We start from the raw sequence: 19,554 nt of genomic DNA, 5'->3' as shown, positions 1-19,554 counted from the left end.
ATTACGTATGTTTTCTTTCAGAGGAATCAACCGATAAAACCGGAAACAGCCATTAACTTTAGGTAATCATCTGTGTCTGAGAGTTCAATGCTCCAAGAACTACAAAGAACATTTGCTGACAAGGTCATGCAAAAAGTTTCCCTGTTTTGATTTGACATTCAGAAACATTCCATTAGACAGTGGCGCCAACTTGAGTTTTTTTTTTTAAGATTTTATTTATTTATTTGACGGAGACAGAAATAGCAAGAGCAAGAGCACAAGCAGGGGGAGTGGGAGAGGGAGAAGCAGGCTTCCCGCAACGGAACAGGGAGCCCAATGCGGGGCTCGATCCCAGGACCCTGGGATCATGACCTGAGCCGAAGGCAGACGGTTAACGACTGAGCCACCCAGGCGCCCCGCTTAAGGACTGAGCCACGCAGGTGCCCTGCCAACTTGAGTTTTTATCTTTACAGTCGTTCCTCCTCATCCCCAGGGCAAGTTCCAAGACACCCCTCCCCCCACCACCACCCCATGGATGCCTAAAACCTCAGATAGGACCCAACTCTATATATACTTTGTTTTTTTCCCCTATATATACATACCTCTGATAAATTTAATTTATAAATTAGGCACAGTAAGAGATGAATACCCCAACTAAGAGTAAAATAGAACAATTATAAAAATATGCTGTAATAAAATGTGAATGTGATCTCTCTCAAAATATCTTAAGGTAGGGCACTCACCCATCTTGGAATGCTTTGAGGTGACAAAGCGCCTGCGCGTGAGTGAGGCGAGCCAATGACGCAGCATTGTCACGTATCGTTATGCTGCTCTTGACCTTCTGAGGTTACAAGGCTGCGTCAGGAGGATCATCTGCTTCCCACTGCGGTTGACCTCCAGTAACAGCCTTCGGAAAGCAAAGCTGTGGATAAGGTAGGACTATTCTACTACGTTGTGATTTTTGTTGTAAGGATTTGTATTGTTAGGAGGCGAAAAAAGCCACTTTTCCAAAAATTGCGTGAAGAATAGTCGTTTGTCCTTAGTACAGAGCACTGATAATTCGGTTTTCTCTCATTTCCTCCTTCTACTCTTAGCCCTTTACATTTTATTTGCAGATAACAACTGGAGTAATCTTCTAGAAATGTAAATACGATTATTTCACCCTCTGCTTAACTTTCCTTTTTTTTTTTTTTTTTTGTATTTAAAATTTAAACTCCCTTACCCCAGCTATGAAGCTGGAAGGAATGAGCCCTTTCTCACCAGCCTTAACTCATGACACTTTCCCATTTCCTTGCTTGGTTCCAATCACACAGACATCTTTCTGTTCTTAGATAAATTGCCAGCTTCCTTCCAACCTTACGCCTTTGTAGTTGCTGTTCATACTGCCTAGAAAGCTCTGCTCCCCAATTTTTGCATGACTGGCTGCTTAGTCAGTTTCCACTCACATGTGTTTCCTCCCAAGTAAGTTCTTCCTTTCCCTCCAAACCTAAGGGTAATTTGATCCCAGTCAACATCACATCACCTGGCTTTTTTTTTTTTTTATACTGTTTTTCATGATCTGAAATTATCTTGTTCAATCCTCTTTTTACTTTTTGTCATCCTTTCACAAGAATGTAACTCCATGGAGGAGAGTCATTGTCTCCATTGTTTCCTTCCATACTTCCGGACTGATAACAATCTGGAGTTATGTAAATATTTCTTGAATGAATAAATTAATAAATTATTTCCTTTCTTGGTTGGTCAGTTGACAATCCATAGAAACTTCACAGTAGAAAAGGAGATGTATTCCAATTAGTTTGTATACACAAAGAGATTGGCAATTACCGTCACCAACTCCTAGGAGATTGGGTTTCTCTGGGCTTTGACCTAGTAGGGTCTCAAAAAAGAAAATGCTACTGGTTCATTAAGAATGTGATCTCTTCAGATGAGTCAATCAGACAACACAAATTACTAATTAAGTAAATACAACAAATTAAAAGAGGGAAGGGAAGGGAGTTCAACAGAGGTTGGAAGGTAGACGTAATGTATAGATTAGCCTGGAGAATTCTTATTCTCATTGTCGATGCTGAGAGAAAGGTCTGTAACCTGAAAGGACACTGACAGAGGGCCTGGCAGTGACTCTCCAGTGCTTTCTAAATGTGCCAGGAAAACGAAGAAATGTGAGGCATGTGGTGAGGAAGGCAATCTGTGTATTTAACCAGCATTTAACATTGAGTAAGGAAAAATTTTTGACAAAAGAAAGGGTTGGGGATGCAGTGATAGAGCTATCTATGGAGTGCTGGAGAGTGAGTCTCTGTGTGCGTAGCCTAGGGGGTAACACGTGGCTAAAACAGATAGGAAGGGTCTTCTGTAAGGGAGAAAAATTTCTAAAAATAGAGGTTGTATTTAGAGGGAGAAAGGGACTATCTCAAGCTTTGTCCTTAATGAAGGGGGAGAAATGGAGTATAGTGTTGGGAGCTGATTGTAGGGAAATAAAACTCCCAGCCATTTTTGGACAGCAGTTAATAGAGTCAAATGTTTTCTTTTCTTTTCTTATTTATTTATTTATTTATTTATGAGGGAGAGAGCACAAGCAGGGTGGGGGGTGGGGAGGAAGGGGAGAGACAGAGAGAGAAGCAGACTCCCGGCTGAGCAGGGAGCCTGATGCAGGGCTTAATCCCAGGACCCTGAGATCATGACCTGAGCTGAAGGCTGATGCTTAACCAACTGAGCCACCCAGGCACCTCTAGAGTCAGATTTTTTCTGTCACCATTTTAAGCCACGGTGCAGATACAGTTAGCACAGAACTAACAAACAATAACCTCCCCAGGCAACTGAACCTATTTCAAAAGCCATGGGCAGGAATTTTAAAACCTGGGTCTCCGTGACTGAACTTTGGAAATGTGGGAGTGCCTAAAACCACACACATGTTTGTGATTATCCTCACATGTATTTATTTCTGGAGAAATTATTCATAACTTTTTCTAGGATTCTTAAAGGGGTCTGAAATCTTTAAAAGGGCAAGATACTCTGCTGGATGGCTTTGTGGATGCTACCCTTTTTATGAGAAAGATCCCCCACTTGCCCTTAGGTAGTGACAATCAAGAGGATTCAGCAAGGGGGCAAAAGACTAAGTCTTTCTATGGCTTGGTAAATTTATGAATGATCCCGCTACATTGAAAGTAACTCTGGCTATCCAGAGACTCCAAAAAGAGATCCTGTTGCTTAGTGCATATAACTATGTAGAGTTTGGCAGGTGGACAAATGACTCATTGCCCTTGGAAATACTAGGGAAAAGCTCTACTTTGCATCTGTCTCAGGTGTCAGTTTGCTTTTGATTGACATTGTGATCGCAAACAATTTAAAGTAAAGAAAGACAAAATGTCATCTATGGGGGCAGATGCTAGTATTAGAAGTCAAAAGTGTGAGGGAAGTGCTTTTAAAAATGTGCTATTTCTCTGTGTTCTTTTATGCCACTGTAAGCACAGGAAAAACATTTTTGTTCTTACTCTCATTTAAAAGTTAGTGACTGCAGCATTCATTGTAAGTGAAAAAACATTGTCCACCTGAATTTTATGGTGGGCACACAAGGGTTTGGCAATAAATGGTTTAGGGGGCCCTGTAACTTCAATTATTGTTGCAATTTCAAATAACCAAACAACTATCTTTGTGTGTGTGTGAAATACTATTTTGTGAAAACTCACAAGTGTTTATTAGAAATTCCCTATAAACATCAGATGTTTATTGTCCTGGAGCATTGGGCTCAAAATCTTTAATTTATTGGCTATAATGAATTGTTCTAGTACCGAGATACTATTATGGCCCCTTTAATTCAGTTAGTGTATTTGGTATATGCAGATAATATATTAATTAAAAGAAAAGGTTAGGGAGGCTTTTAAATAAGTATTTCCATGAAGGCCTGAAAGGGTCCATGCCTCTTCTCCCAGGGAGTTGCCTTGACACTGGGAAAATCAGATTTCATGAATATAACTTGATATTATCCTTTATTTACCCTGGAAAGATAAGATGGCAAAACAGCACACCCAATTCAATAGTAGATAAGAAACACACACATTTTCCTTTCTGAGAGTTATGTAACCTTTGGGTCCATTTGGATGTTTAGAAAATTTTTCTATTTGTACTTTGTGGGAATTTTAAAGATATATATGGCAAAGAGTTTATATCAAACAAAATGACCTACTTAAAATAGAAAAAAACGAACCAGTTCCATTCATCTGAGCCAAGCAGAAGCTGAAAAATCCTTGATGTTGATCTTCTCTACTGACTGTTTCACTTCAGAGTTTCTTTTTTAATTTTCTTTCTTTTTTTTTTAAAGATTTTATTTATTTATTTGAGAGAGGGAGAGAATGAGAGAGAGAACATGAGAGGGGGGAGGGTCAGAGGGAGAAGCAGACTCCCTGCTGAGCCCAATGTGGGGCTCGATCCTGGGACTCCAGGATCATGACCTGAGCTAAAGGCAGTGGCTTAACCAACTGAGCCACCCAGGTGCCCCTTCTTTTTTAATTGTCTTGACACTCCTCATTTCAGAGACTGACATGTATCAGCTGGAACGCCCCTTCAAATGTGCACCGCAGATTCTCTCCAGGAGACCTCTTGGGCTCTTCACTCTGCGCTATTATCTGATAAGAAAGGACTCACGTCCAGACGCCAACTGTCACTCAAGCTCCCTCCACGCCAGTCATCCTTGAAAGTGACCTAACAGTGCGGGTCTGTCCCCACTGGCCTGGGGATGCCTCCGCTCCCTGGCTCAGTGGATCCACAGCAAGGCTCTCCTTTGCTCTGTGACCCAGTTGCCATCTAGCTTTGGGATCTTAAGGATTTAAGATTTTGTCAACTTCTTGGTCTCAAGTGTCCGCATCACCTTGTCATTCTCTACTTCACTCTAACTACTTATGCCTTGCAGAACTCAGAGACCGTTCAGAACGTGAAAAGTTTAGAAAGGACTCCAAAAAGCTGAATAATCTGACTTCCAAGAACTACACTTTCCTCCTTTCTAGTATTCATTTCTTTGAGAACTTTTGCTGTTCTCCAGATTGTAGATGGCTAATGTGAGAATAATCCTCATTACTCACTTTCTAACAAGTTGTAAATTATTTGGATAGACATTGAAACTGTTGCTAATTAATTCTGCTTGTTTTCTCTTGGAGCCAGGAGGTGGGAGGGGAGAGAGAGAGAGATGTCTTTGTGTGCATACCCTTGTATATGTGCCATCCATGAAAAACTGGTATCCAGAATTCTACATTTTTTTATTGAGATATAAGTGACATATAACATTATATTAGTTTTAGGTGTACAACATAATGATTCAATATTTGTATATATCATGAAATGTTTGCCACAGTAAGTCTAGTAACCATCCATCACCACACATAGTTACAATCATCACCACACATAGTTACAAATTTTTTTTCTTGTGATGAGAACTTTTAAGGTCTACTCTTACCAACTTTCAAATATCAAACACAGTGTTGTTAACTATAGTCACCATGCTATATATTACATCCCTAGGACTTCTCTTTTTATAACCAGAAGTTTGTACCTTTTGGCCACCTTTACCCATTTTTCCTACCTCCACCCCAGAATTTTAGAATTTAAAGACCTATTTTCAACATGCCAAATTATTGTATCAGAAATCTCTAGTTCCTTTATGCTTTTTTAAAATGAAAATTTCATTTGTGTGTGCCACACACACTGGTGCCACACCAGTCTAACACATGATTTCCTTAATCATCATCTTACCTTTTTAGAAGATTTTTTGTTTTGGTTTTGTTTTTAAATTTTATTTAAATTAAATTAATTAACATATAGTGTATTATTCGTTTCAGAGGTAGGGTTTAGTGAGTCATCAGTTTTATATAATACCCAGTGTTCATTACATCATGTGCCCTCCTTAATGCCCATCACCCAGTTACCCCATCCCCCACCCCCACCCCTCCAGCAATGCTCAGTTTGTTTCCTATGATTAAGAGTCTCTTATGGTTTGTCTCCCTCTCTGATTTCGTCTTGTTTTATTTTTCCTTCCCTTTCCCCTATGATCTTCTGTTTTGTTTCTTAAATTCCACATATGAATGAGATCATATGATAATTGTTTTTCTCTGGTTGACTTATTTCACTTAGCATAATACCCTCTAGTTCTATCCACATCATTGCAAGTGGCAAGATTTCGATTTTTTTTTTTTGATGGCTGAGAAGAATTCTATTGTATATATATATATACCACATCATCTTTTTCCATTCATCTGTTGATGAAGATCTGGACTCTTCCCATAGTTTGGCTATTGTGCACATTGCTGCTATAAACATTGGGGTACAGGTGCCCCTTCGGATCACTACATTTGTATCTTTGGGGTAAATACCCAGCACTGCAATTGCTGGGTCATAGGGTAGCTCTATTTTCAAATTTTTGAGGAACCTCCATACTGTTTTCCAGAGTGGCTGCACCAGCTTGCATTCCCACCAACAGTGTAGAAGTGTTCCCCTTTCTCCACATCCCCGCCAACATCTGTCGTTTCCTGTGTTACTTTTAGCCATTCTGACTGGTGTGAGGTGGTATCTCATGGTGGTTTTGATTTGTATTTCCTTGATGCTGAGCGATCTTGAGCATTTTTTCATGTATCTGTTGGCCATTTGTATATCTTTTTGGGAGAAATGTCTATTCATGTCTTCTGCCCATTTCTTTTTTGGATTATTTGTTCTTTGGGTGTTGAGTTTGATAAGTTCTTTATCAGTTTTGGATACTAGCCCTTTATCTGATAAGACATTTGCAAATATCCTCTCCCATTCTGTCGGTTATCTTTTGGTTTTGTTGACTGTTTCGTTTGCTGTGTGAAATTTCTGTATCTTGATGAAGTCCCAATAGTTCATTTTTGCCCTTGCTTCCCTTGCCTTTGGCGATGTTTCTAGGAAGAAGTTGCTGCAGCTGAGGTCGAAGAGGTTGCTGCCTGTGTTCTCCTATAGGATTTTGATGGATTTCTGTCTCATATTTAGGTCTTTCATCCATTTTGAGTCTATTTTTGTGTGTGGTGTAAGAAAATGGTCCAGTTTCATTCTTCTGCATGTGGCTGTCCAACTTTCCCAACAGCAAGATAGTCTTTTTTGTTGAAGAGACTGTCTTTTTTCCATTGGATATTCTGTCTCACTTTGTTGAAGATTGACCATAGAGTTGAGGGTCCCTTTCTGGGTTCTCTATTCTTTTTTTTTTATTTAAGATTTTATTTATTTCTTTGTCAGTGAGAGAGAGAGAGCACAAGCAGAGGGAGAAGCAGGTTCCCTGCTGAGGAAGGAGCCTGATGTGGGACTTGATCCCAGGACCCTGGGATTATGACCTGAGCCGAAGACAGACGCTTAACCAACTGAACCACACAGGTGTCCCTGGGTTCGCTATTTTGTTCCATTGATCTATGTGTCTGTTTTTGTGCCAGTACCATACTGTCTTGATTACAACTTTGTAATATAGCTTGATATCCAGAATTGTGATGCCACCAATTTTGGTTTTCGTTTTCAACATTCCTTTTTAGAACACTTTGATCTTAGAAAGCATGCCCTAATTTATTCATACACTACAAATTCAATAATCCTATGAAATCATGTTATTAATTATGATGTTTTGAATAGATTTAGGGGAACTTTGTCAAAGCAGAGATGGTTTTTCTTTCTCTTTTTTTTAAGATTTCATTTATTTATCAGAGAGAGAGAGAGAGAGGGAGAGAGCACATGTGGGGGGGGGGGCGAGCAGCAGACAGAGGGAGAAGCAGACTCCCTGCTGAGCAAGGAGCCTGATGCTAGATTCTATCCCAAGAATCTGGGATCTTGACCTGAGCCATAGGCAGACACTTAACCTACTGAGCCACCCAGGCATCCCCAGAGATGGTTTTTCTAATACTAGTTTCAATGTGACTAGATTCATATACAGTTTTATATAGGAACTGCTTACCTCTGCAGACAGATGGGACAAAGTGGGACAGAAACCTGCTGTCTAGTGGCTTGGGTGTCTATTAAAAACTGACTCCATTTTCAAGTAGCAAATTTAAGAAAAGAAATAACAGTGATTCAGAATCCATTCAGCAATATCAAAACTCTACATAAAAATAGAAAATCTTTACTTAAAAGATCTCAGGATATGCAATTCTATCAGTTATAATTTTCTCCCTATTAAGACTTGGAGTAATTTACTCATATTTGGAAGCTGAATTGACTCTGTCAGGCTGCTAGAGTGTGAGCTTTCGATAAACCAGTGCGTGTCAAGATTTGCTTACTCTGTGAGGGAGCCCTCTCATTGTTGAAGTTGTGCCTGAAAAATGTCTGAGAGAACTTCCTGGACTTATTTTTGTTTGTTCCTCTCAAGTCTGAAATTCTAATGGTGACGTTTGGAATCAGGCAAACAGAATATTCAGGTATTCTCAAAAATAAATGGACTTTCCTTCCAGCATGAGAATGTTGACCTGAGTCATGAGCAAACCACGTGGGAGAGTGGTCTGGTCGGAGAGCTTACCCACTCTCCAGTCATTTGAAAGATAGGATGTACTCCGAGGAACTAGCGAACAGTAATCAGACCAATTTTTATCCACCATTGTAATTCTGAAGGTTTTAAATGAAAAACTCAGTAATCTTATAAAATGATGTACTATTAAACCACTATGATTTTGTACTTCATAAATATATAAGCACGCATACTGAAATTCATTTTGATAGAAAATTGATGTCTTTTTAATCAGAAAATTGGTGTCATTTATTATACCCCAAGTGTCATTCTATTATTCCTTTCTGGGAAGCCCTGAAGTAAGCTGATCAAAGAAAAGAGCACTACATTGTAAAATGATAAATTTTATGTCTGCTTGATATGAAAGAAGCTATGTTGTAAAATGGAAAAAAATAAATGCCTTTGTCTTTGAAGCAAACATTTTGGAAATGATTCCCTTACTCTTAGTAAATTAAAAGATAACATCTCTTGATCAGAAAGAATCACTCCTGGGGCCACTTTTCCTTTCCTTACCTCAGAAGATTTTTATGAGGATTGAGTGAGAAAATGTAAAACTGTTTATTCATTCATTCTTTAAAAATTTTTACTGTATTCTCACTTTATGGAAGCTTCTAATAGCAAATCTATAAAATATCTAATCTGTAAAAGCAGCAGTTTACATGTCAGTGCATTATGTCTATTTTCTTTCACCTAGCATGGTGCCTTTGTAAGTAGTATATGCAATGACGCACAGGAAAACAAGGGGGAAAGGAACTGCTGACTTTCTGTTGGTACATGCAGTGTCTTTTCCATTCCCTTTTCCATTTCCCTGCTATTTCTTCAGTGCAGTCTGTAGCAACTTGAGAATGGAAACAATCCCCCAAAAGTGGGCGACTTCCCGAGATTTGGAAGTGTCCTTTGGAATGGATGTTTTAAGTTACCAGAGTCTCACAGAAATCCCTGGAGTTAGATGCAGTTAGAACTAAGCTGAAATTCTGCCTTAGCATTATTTCATGGGTGGAGCCTTTACTTAAGATTGAGGAAGCCAATGTCTGTTCACAGGGTGGCTGAAAGCATTTATTAAATGAAACCAGTTATAAAGCACCTGGCATCTTGCTCAATATTGCAGGGGGGCCTGGCCCAAGAGTGTTGAGGGTCTTTTCATGACACAAGCCCCCTGGGGCTGTCTTTTCTGGGATGGGGTGTAAGACAGTGGGGTGGTCCTTTAAACTGTGAGTCGCCTTGATTTGCACTGGAACTGCTTGGCAGGGAAAATATCTCGTACTTCAGTAAAACTGATGGTTATAAATATTAAAGAGTATGTAACAAAGGAAACCTCTCAGTGAGCTCAAGACACTGTCAATGCCATTCAGCCAAAGCCCACCAAGAACACACCTGTAGACGGAGCCAAGGATGCACACTTTGGGGACAGCGAGGCATTTCAGTAAGAAGTAGTAAGGAAAGACTTACAGCATTTGGGCCTGTGCTGGGGATTTGGGGGATGGTTTAAGAAAGCAGAGCTTTCCTCTAGATTGGCTGCTGTCAGGAAGGGGGTGGTGGTGGAGAGAGGTAGATAAATCTATGACTAGGTATTGTATTAGTCTGTTAGGGTTGTCTGGAACATTTGCCAACACCACCAAGCAATTATCCAATGCTAAGTGGACACCAGCTGGGTGTCTTACAAATTTAACTTAATTCTCACACTATCTATGTGAAAACAGCATCAGATCCCTCAGGTTAAGGGCTCAGTCCCACAAGGCTGCCTCCACTTCAGATCCCGATTCAAGTTGTCACCTCTATTTCTGACTGACTGGCTATAAATCAGTTTCCCTCAACTTCCTCCTACAGTTTGCTAATTTGCTATCGTAGCTCACAATGCTCAGGAGAACATTTACTTACATTGATTATCAGCTTATCATAACGAATACAGATGAACATCAGGTGAAGAGGTACACAGAGTTCTGGAAGGAGCTCAAGAGGAGGAGCTTCTGTCTCCGTGGGACTGGGGTGCACCCCCCTCCAGGCATGTGACATTCATTCACCAGCCCAGAAGCTCATCAAATCTTGTTGTTCAAGAGTTTTGGGGAGTTTTAGCTTTAATCTCCAGCCCAGCACTCTCCTACCCTTCATAGAGGTTGGTGGCTGGGGCTGAAATTCCAGCTCTGTAATCATTTGGTCTTTCTAGTGACTAGCTCCATCCTAAGGCTATGTAGGGACCCCACCCTAAGTCACCCCATTAGCATAAACTCAGGTGTGACCCAAAGGGATTACTATGAATAGCAAAACACCCCTGCCACTTAGGAAATCACTAGAGTTTTAGTTCTGTGTCAGAAGCCAGGAAGAAGACCAAATATATTTCCTATTATACCACAGGCTGCTATAACAAATTACCACAGACTGGGTGGCTTAAAAAAACAGAATTTATATCTTCACAATTCTAGAAGCTAGAAGTCTAAGAGCAAGGGGTTGTTAGGGTTGGTTTCTTCTGAGTCCTCTCTCCTTGCCTTGTAGAGGGTCATCTTCTCTCTCTGTCTTCTTATGGTCTTCCCTCTGTCTCTGTGTTTAAATCTCTTTTTATAACAACTTAATTGACTTAATCATATTGAGTTAGGACCCTCTCTGGGAACCTTGTTTTAACTTATCTCTTCAGAGATCCTACCTCCAAAAATAGTCATTTCCGATGTACTGGGGTTTAGGGCTTCAACATATGAATCTTGAAGGGCCACAGTTCAGCTGATAAGAGATGTCTTAAATAATCTTATCCAGAAGTGCAGACTAGGGTAAGGCATTTACTCATACTAGCTAGGATAGGGATGTTTGGTCATTAATGTGGCTTTGCCACTGTTCATGTTTTGCCTATGTTCGTTGTTTTTATCTTGATCCATCGTGGCCATAGAACATCCTTATCTGATGCTGATGTTCTGTAAAATTATTTATGTTCAACAGGAGTACACCAAGTCCTACCTGGGTGGGCCAGGCCAACTCTTAGATGCCAGGGACTGTTTTTCTCTTTCTCAGCATCATTAAAAAAAAAGAGGACAAACTGAAATACAACACCAGTTCATATCGCTATCCTTACCAATTTAAAACTAGGTGTTTTGGCCAATACAACAGAGGGAACTTTTCCAAATAGGCTGGCACCTAATAAGTGTGAATAAAACCTCTTCCTAAGCAAGATAGATGGGTAAATAAGAAGTTGCAATGACTATCACCCAGCCACCATTGGGGAGGGTATGTGCTATGATGAGCGCTGTGAGTTGTGTAAGACTGTTGAATCACAGATCTGTTCCTCTGAAACAAATAATACAATATATGTTAAAAAAAGAAGAAGAAGAAGAAGATAGCAGGAGGGGAAGAATGAAGGGGCAGAAATCAGAGGGGGAGATGAACCATGAAAGACTATGGACTCTGAGAAACAAACTGAGGGTTCTAGAGGGGAGTGGGGTGGGGGATGGGTTAGCCTGGTGATGGGTATTAAAGAGGGCACGTACTGAATGGAGCACTGGGTGTTATATGCAAACAATGAATCATGGAACACTACATCAAAAAAATAAATAAATAGAGAAAAAAAGGAGTTGCAATGAAGACTGTGATGCTAAACTGTATCACAAGACTTGCATAAATCGATTTATTAAAAACTGAAATAAGAAACAAAATGATTTCTTGTGATTACTCAGCATAACAGGGAAGGCTGAATGCATACTGCTCAAGTGAGGGGTAAGCACATGACACAATAGACATGGTAACAGGATGAGAATTAGGGTCACAGTTGGGGGGGAACTTGGCTTTTAATGGCAGGATTGAATTTAAACCTTGACTTTTCTCCTAATTAGCTGGGCTACTTAGCTTCTTTGAGCCTGCTTCCTCACCTGTAAAATAGATATCATAATAATACTTCAAGGGTTATTGTGAGGAACAGGAGGGGAAAATGCATGTAAAGGACAAAACTTAGCATACTGCTGATATATATAATATGTAATATTATATATGATATATAATAACTATAATAACTGTATAATAACTGTAATATATAATTAACTAAATATATAGATATATAACTAAAATATATAAAAACTATAATAAATATAATAGTAGTGATGATGATGATGATAATGATGATGGGGAGGAGGAGACTTCCTTAACTTTTTCATTGCTCTTTCTCCAGATACAATCTTTCGGCAAATCTTACGAGCCCTACCTTTAAAATTTGTATTGAATCTGGCAGCTTCACCATCTTTTCTACTTCCTGGTCCAGGAAATGTTCATCTTGCATGAACATTGTACACTCTTCCTAGGTGGCATACCTACTTCCATTCTTGCCTCTCTGCTCCTATACCACAGCTTATTATCCACTTAGGGCAAAACTGAACCATGGTACATCTCTATTTGTCCCAACCCCCAGAATAAAAGATGTACAGAAGATAACTAAGCATATGAAAAGATGCTGAACATCATACATCACTGGGGAATTACAGATGAAACAACGAGATACTACTATATACCTGCTAGAATGGCCAAATCCAGAACACTAACAAGACCAAATGGTGGTGGAAAACAAAACATACTCTTACCCTATGATCCAGTAATTGTGCTCTTTGGCAGTTACCTAAATGAGTTAGAAACTTAGATCCACACAAATCCCTGCGCATGAATGAATACAGAAGCTTTTTTCATAATTGCTAAAATTTGGAAGGAACCAAGATGCCCTTCAGTAAGTGAATGGATAAATAAACTGGTAAATCCAGACAATGGAGTATGGTTCAGTGCTAAGAAGGAATGAGCTATCATGTCATGAAAAGACTTGGAGGGAACTTAATCGCGTATCATCAAGTGTAAGAAGCCAGTCCGCATACTACTATTTGTATGTATTAAATGTTTCAGACGCTGGCACCCTGCACCACCCTGCCCCCCATGTGAGATGTGTGATGTTTGTTCTTCAGGCACTCCTGGCTGTCCCTGTGCTTTAATAAAATCAACTTTTTGAAAAAAAAATTTTTTTAAGTATTCTGTCTTTATATATGTTATTACACCTGCCTTGTACAAATTCCAAAGTTGACAATATGCTCAGACAGAGACACTTAGATATATTTATTTATTTATTTATTTATTTTTAGATTTATTTATTTATTTATTTATTTGAGAGAGAGAGAATGAGAGATAGAGAGCACGAGAGGGAAGAGGGTCAGAGGGAGAAGCAGACTCCCTGCCGAGCAGGGAGTCCGATGTGGGACTCAATCCCGGGACTCCAGGATCATGACCTGAGCCGAAAGCAGTCGCTTAACCAACTGAGCCACCCAGGCGCCCTTGATATATTTAAATATCAGGAAGCAACCAGCTCCTGAGTGCAGTGAATTCTGAGGTCGGTCTATAGTAAGAAGACTGGTTATTACCTTAAAGTTCTGTTTAAGAATAACTTCTCAGGGCGCCTGGGTGGCTCAGTCAATTAAGCGTCTGCCTTCGGCTCAGGTCACGCTCCCCAGGGTCCTGGGATCAAGCCCCATGTCAGGATCTCTGCTTTATAGGGAGTCTGCTTCTACCTCTACCTGCTACCCTTCCCCCTCCTTACCCCTGCTCATGCTCTCTCTCTTCTTCTCTCAAATAAATAAATACATAAAATCTTAAAAGGAAGAATAACTTCCCATCCTTAACAACTATAAAAAATGTGATCATAGTGAATGCTATCACATGGGAACATTAAAAAAAGGAGATTTCAGGGATATTACAACACTACTATTAGAGTTTCTGGTATGACTATGTGATATAAAGAAAAGTTTAAGTAAGTCTCCTTTGAGTTTAGCATTGGGGTCTGAAGGAGAAAAAGATATACGGAATATGTCAGAACAACAGCAAAAGTCTGAGACATTGTTTTTTGTGTGGAAAAAAATCCTCATCGCTGTGCAGAAATCTCTAGAAATGTTATACTCTAGGGTTTGAGAGACTGAGATGAAGCAACAAAAAATAAGCTCTCTTCTGGAAGAAACCTGAGCTGAAAACTGATGAAGTAAGAACGGTGCCAAGGTTCAGCTGCATTTTTATCTCACATGCCCGCCTGCATTCAGATTTGACCAGGTCATGAGGTAAAATGGGTTTGTCTGGTCATGCCTGGTGGCCATTTATCTCCATAACGAACCCGCTCAATGACACAAAGGCAAGGAGAGTGTAAATCAGGCCATTTCCAAATGTGATTTTCTAATTTGCCTAAGAGCCCAAGACTGTTTGACAATTGACTAGATAATTCCACTGACAAATTGTTAATGATTATATGTATTTAATTACTTACTAATTTATACACCACCATGGTCCACGAGTAATACAAAGCAACTTAATCAGGATATTTATATAGTTCCTCACATTTAATGCGTTTTAGCAGGTTTCGTCTGTTCTTACCATAAGGCTGTGAGACCAGGATCAACAGCTCACTTTCACAACTAGAGGAGCTGCAGTCCACAAAAATTAGTCGACCTGCTCAGTTGTGAGGGAGGTATTGGTGTTGTCTCCTTGATAGACGGGAAGTGAAACAGAAGAGAAGCTGATTGCTAAAGACGACATACCTAGTTGGAGGTGGGATTTCAACTCAGATTTACTGACCTCAAAGGACTGTCATCAACTACTGTGGTGTATTACCTCCTCAAAATGTTTTTCTGAACGTTTTAGCCAATAAAAAAATGGAGTCATTCAGTTGATTTGTATTTCCAAATACTACTTTTTAGAACATGGTTGCAATTTAGAGTAAATTTCAAATTCTTCTGATGCTATGAGGCATTCCATTTTTATCTTGGAAATACCGGTCCATCTAGAGAATTCTGCTTATATTTACTTGTGTGATTTTACCCAGTAAATTCTAAAAGAAAGTTAACCTTGGTAGAAAAATATCTGCTGTTTTATCTGTGGAGAAACCCTGAGTCATTGCAGTTGATTTCTTTTTTTTTTTTTTTTAAAGATTTTATTTATTTATTTGAGAGAGAGAGAATGAGAGAGAGAGAGCACATCAGAGGGGATAGGGTCAGAGGGAGAAGCAGACTCCCCGCCGAGCAGGGAGCCCGATGCGGGACTCGATCCTGGGACTCCAGGATCATGACCTGAGCTGAAGGCAGTCGCTTAACCAACTGAGCCACCCAGGCGCCCCTGCAGTTGATTTCAAAAAGAGTTCAAAATAGTGTGTTAACCTTTACTGTCCATCGTGTGCACTCAACAAATATGTTTTTCAACCTGACAAAACAGAATTGATTACCCATGACTCAATTTCTTTACTATTAAAATGCCATTAGTCTCCAGTGTATTATAGAAGTTAAAATAAGAATATAAGAAGTGACGGGAAAATTAACACTGGATGCTATCCCATCTAAAATTTGGACTTCTTTTAGTCGTGAGGAAAAGCCCGAAGTGGCTTTGGGAGACATTTTCTGAGAGCTCTCTACCATGTGTTTAGTCAAAGTAAACACATTCACTAACTGTCTGTTTTTTGCTGAGTACTAAATAGCGATAAAGTGTTACTGTGCTAACATGTTTCCCTGGCCACCAGGTTTTGAGACTAAGAATCCAATATGGCTGATGCCGGAACTCGGCAGTTCAGTTCACCCTCCTCCAGGGGTCCCTGGAACTCAGCCTCTGTAAAGCTCTTCCTCTGTGTGGGGGTGGAATAGGTGGTCCTTGAGATGTGACAGTTGCCATGTATCTTCTTTGTTCCACTTGATATCTGGGTCATCACACTTCTGAAGTGCTTGCCTAGAGGACCCCTTAAGAATTCTTCCGCTCTGATGCCAGGCAAAGCCTTTCTGCATAACCCAGCTGCTGCTACTTGGGCAAGATACCTCTGGGTAGGTGCCTGAGGCTTCAGTCTCCTGCAGTGGGTGATGATGACCTTTATCTTTTTCTCCCTTTCCTTCTGCTATGGACACTCCTTTTAGGATGTAAAGCTGATTCCCCCGCACCAGCACGTGTCTTTGAACCATTCTGACAGTTCTCAAATATGGTTGAGAAACCGCCATCGTGCATCAGCCCCACTTCTCTGGATTTTGGTGCTTTTTTCCTCCCTTATATTTCTGGGCAGTCACCTCCCTGGGATTCTGTCAACAGATTAGACGTAGGTCTTGTCAAAGCTTTTACAACGCGTGGGTAACAAGTTGTAGATTTCTACATGTTGTGGAGAATTAAATTGGGAACGTTCTATAACAATTAGAGAAAAATTAAAAGTTAATTATGAAAGAATTAAACATGAAACAATTAAGAATTAGGAAAAAGACCAAAATATAACATTTAAATTTAAGGGTGGCATATAAACTTCCAGTTATAAGTTAAGTCCTAGAGATATACAGCACGGTGACTATAGTTAATAATACTGTGTTGTGTACTTGAAAATTGCTAAGAGAGTAAATCCTAAGAAGTTCTTATCACAAGAAAAAAAATTGTACTTGTGTGTGGTGACAGATGTTAACTAGTATTACTATGGCGATCATTTTATAATATATACAAACGTGGAATCATTATGTTATACACCTGAAGCTAATATAATGTATGTCAATTATATCTCAATGAAAAAATAAAATAAACATAAGGGTGATAAACAAAAGATAATGGTAACAAGCGCTTCTTTAAAACCAAGTAGTTTTAGGTTTATGCCTAGGCATCTTGAAAGTCTGAATGGTTCACACATAATATTGTCTTTAAAACTGGCCTATTTTACTAAGAATGTATTGGATGCAACTTTTGCCTAATGATGGGGAAATGGATATTCATTGTGAGAGCCCAGTCGCCAATAAGACCTTCGTGAGCTTTTGAAGAAGCACTATGCTCGGTATTGACTTTGCTTTTGGAATCTAGGACACAGCTGAAATTGCTTAGCGCCAACGGCTGACTGTCTCATCTGGAGTAATCTCACAATCTTTTTTCGGCCTAATAGATATTTCAATCTCACACATTCGCCAAATAGACATCAGCTTTCTTCTCTTTCCGTTGTCTCCTTGAAGAGAACTGATAGTCTTTGAAATGCGAAAACAAAAACAAAATAGCAAACTCGAGTCCGAAAATAGTAGTATAGAACTAAGATTACTGTTTAATATGAGGTAACTTGCTCATATAACAAACTTTAGAGCCCTTGTTCTATGCTCATAAGTGACCCAATTTAACATTGAAAAAATAATAGTTTTGTTTATTCCTCAGTGGAAGGACATTTGGGTTATTTCTAGTTTTTGGCAATTATGAATAAAGCTGCTAAAAAAATTTGTATGCTAGTTTTTAACAGAAAATATATCAGTAGTTACCAGGGGTGTGGGTAGGGGTAAAAATTGACTACAAAGGCAAAGGGGAATTTTTTTGGGGGAAGAGGGTTAATGAAATTAGTCTATATCTTGATTGTGGTCCAGATTGAACAACTCTAAGTACTAGTGAAAACTCATAGAGCTGTTCACTAAAATGGAGTTTTGCTATATGGAGATCATGCCTTAATTAAAAAAAAAGGTAATAGTTTTTATTTAGTTGTTCCCTTACTGCATCTCACTTCCTTTGTGAAGGAGCTCTGAAAGCATCAAGGACATAGAGTGGAAAAGAGTACAAGAGGTTAAGAAAGGAATTATATAATCATATCAGACAAATGATATTATAGATAGAAAACATTTATAGAAAGTGAGATAGAACTGTTTGCTCTCTGGTTAAGTAGGATGGTGGGGTATTGTGACAGACACTGCTATGTGTTTCTTAAAACCATTTTATCGGGACTTCTAGACACCGACCTGCTCTGCAAGTCACCATGCCGCGTGGAAGCCGGAGCCACACCTCCCGCATGGCCCCTCCTGCCAGCCGGGCACCTCAGATGAGAGCGGCGCCTAGACCAGCGTCGGCAGCTCAGCCTCCGGCAGCGGCTCCACCAGCTGCTGTCGGCTCACCTGCTGCAGCGCCCCGGCAGCCAGGGCTCATGGCCCAGATGGCAACCACTGCAGCTGGTGTGGCTGTCGGGCACACGATAGGTCATGCCATCACTGGGGGCTTCGGTGGAGGAGGCAATGTTGAGCCTTCAGGCCTGACATCACTTACCAGGAGCCTCAGGGGACCCAGCCAGCATTCCAGGAGCAGCAGCAGTCTGGCCCCATGCCACTATGAGATGAAACAGTTTCTGGAGTGTGCCCAGAACCAGGGTGACCTGAAGCTTTGTGAAAGTTTCAGCGAGGTGCTGAAACAATGCAGATTTGCAAATGGATTAGCCTAATCAAGAACTTCAAATTGAAGACATGGAAAATCATCTCTCATACCCAAGTTAATTTAGCATAAAAATATAATTGATGGTGATTATATAAAGTGTAAAACCACCAGTTAAGCTTCTCCTTCATTAAATACAGCTTTCTTCAGAATTGGAATGAAACAGGTTGTTCTTACTGTATAGAAGTTCATGAGATGGTTTGAATTTGGGGTTGGGCAGATATTTGTGTGCCTCCTTAAATCATCTTTTGTGATGTTCTTATTTGTGAATTAATTAGAATAAAGTGATTTTCTCCCCCCCCAAAAAGAACATTTTATCTACCTCCTGGGCACACTCTCAGATGATAATTTCCAGCCTCCCTTGCAATTATGTCTGGCCATATGACTAAATCCTGTAGATGTTTTCATGCCGCTTCCAAGCTTGGCCCATAAAAACTTAAAACTCTCAACTCTTTCTCTTCCCACAAATTCTGGGTGGATGCAGAAGATCCACCAATAGGTTTAAGTTGCTGTGGACTTAAATGGAACCACAAAGTGGAAGCTACCTGGGTCCCTGAATCACCATATGGAAGGAAACTTTCAACTGGTGGGTAATTGGAATAAAAAATAAACTTTTATTTTGTTAAAGGAACTGGAATTTATTAGGTTTCTTTGTTGTAGAACTCTGTGTTACTTCTCCTAATCCAAACAAAAACAATCATATTTCTTTGCCTATTCAGGCATATTAAAAGCTTGGAATTTTTGGTAAGAAGAAAATGAGATGATAAGTCCATGAGGGTGGAGGGCTTCAGATATTTTTGGATGTGGCATTTTTGGTGGGAATATTTTGAGAGGGTTTCTTTTGACCTATGGGTTTTAAGAACACTTTTTGCATTTTCATTTGGGCTATATTGTTATATGGTATCTGATTTGTCTTATTAATGGGG

General features: G+C 39.8%; 1 pseudogene; it reads left to right on the top strand.

Annotated features, from left to right (window-relative positions):
- The first annotated feature begins 742 nt into the window (after positions 1 to 742).
- On the top strand, positions 743 to 19,167 carry LOC113922145 (annotated as a pseudogene).
- Positions 19,168 to 19,554: the final 387 nt, after the last annotated feature.

The sequence above is a fragment of the Zalophus californianus genome, chromosome 9 (genome assembly GCF_009762305.2).
Source record: "Zalophus californianus isolate mZalCal1 chromosome 9, mZalCal1.pri.v2, whole genome shotgun sequence".
In the NCBI taxonomy this organism is placed as follows: domain Eukaryota; kingdom Metazoa; phylum Chordata; class Mammalia; order Carnivora; family Otariidae; genus Zalophus; species Zalophus californianus.
Note: the sequence above shows the minus strand (reverse complement) of the source record. Positions and strands in the feature narration are given on the sequence as shown.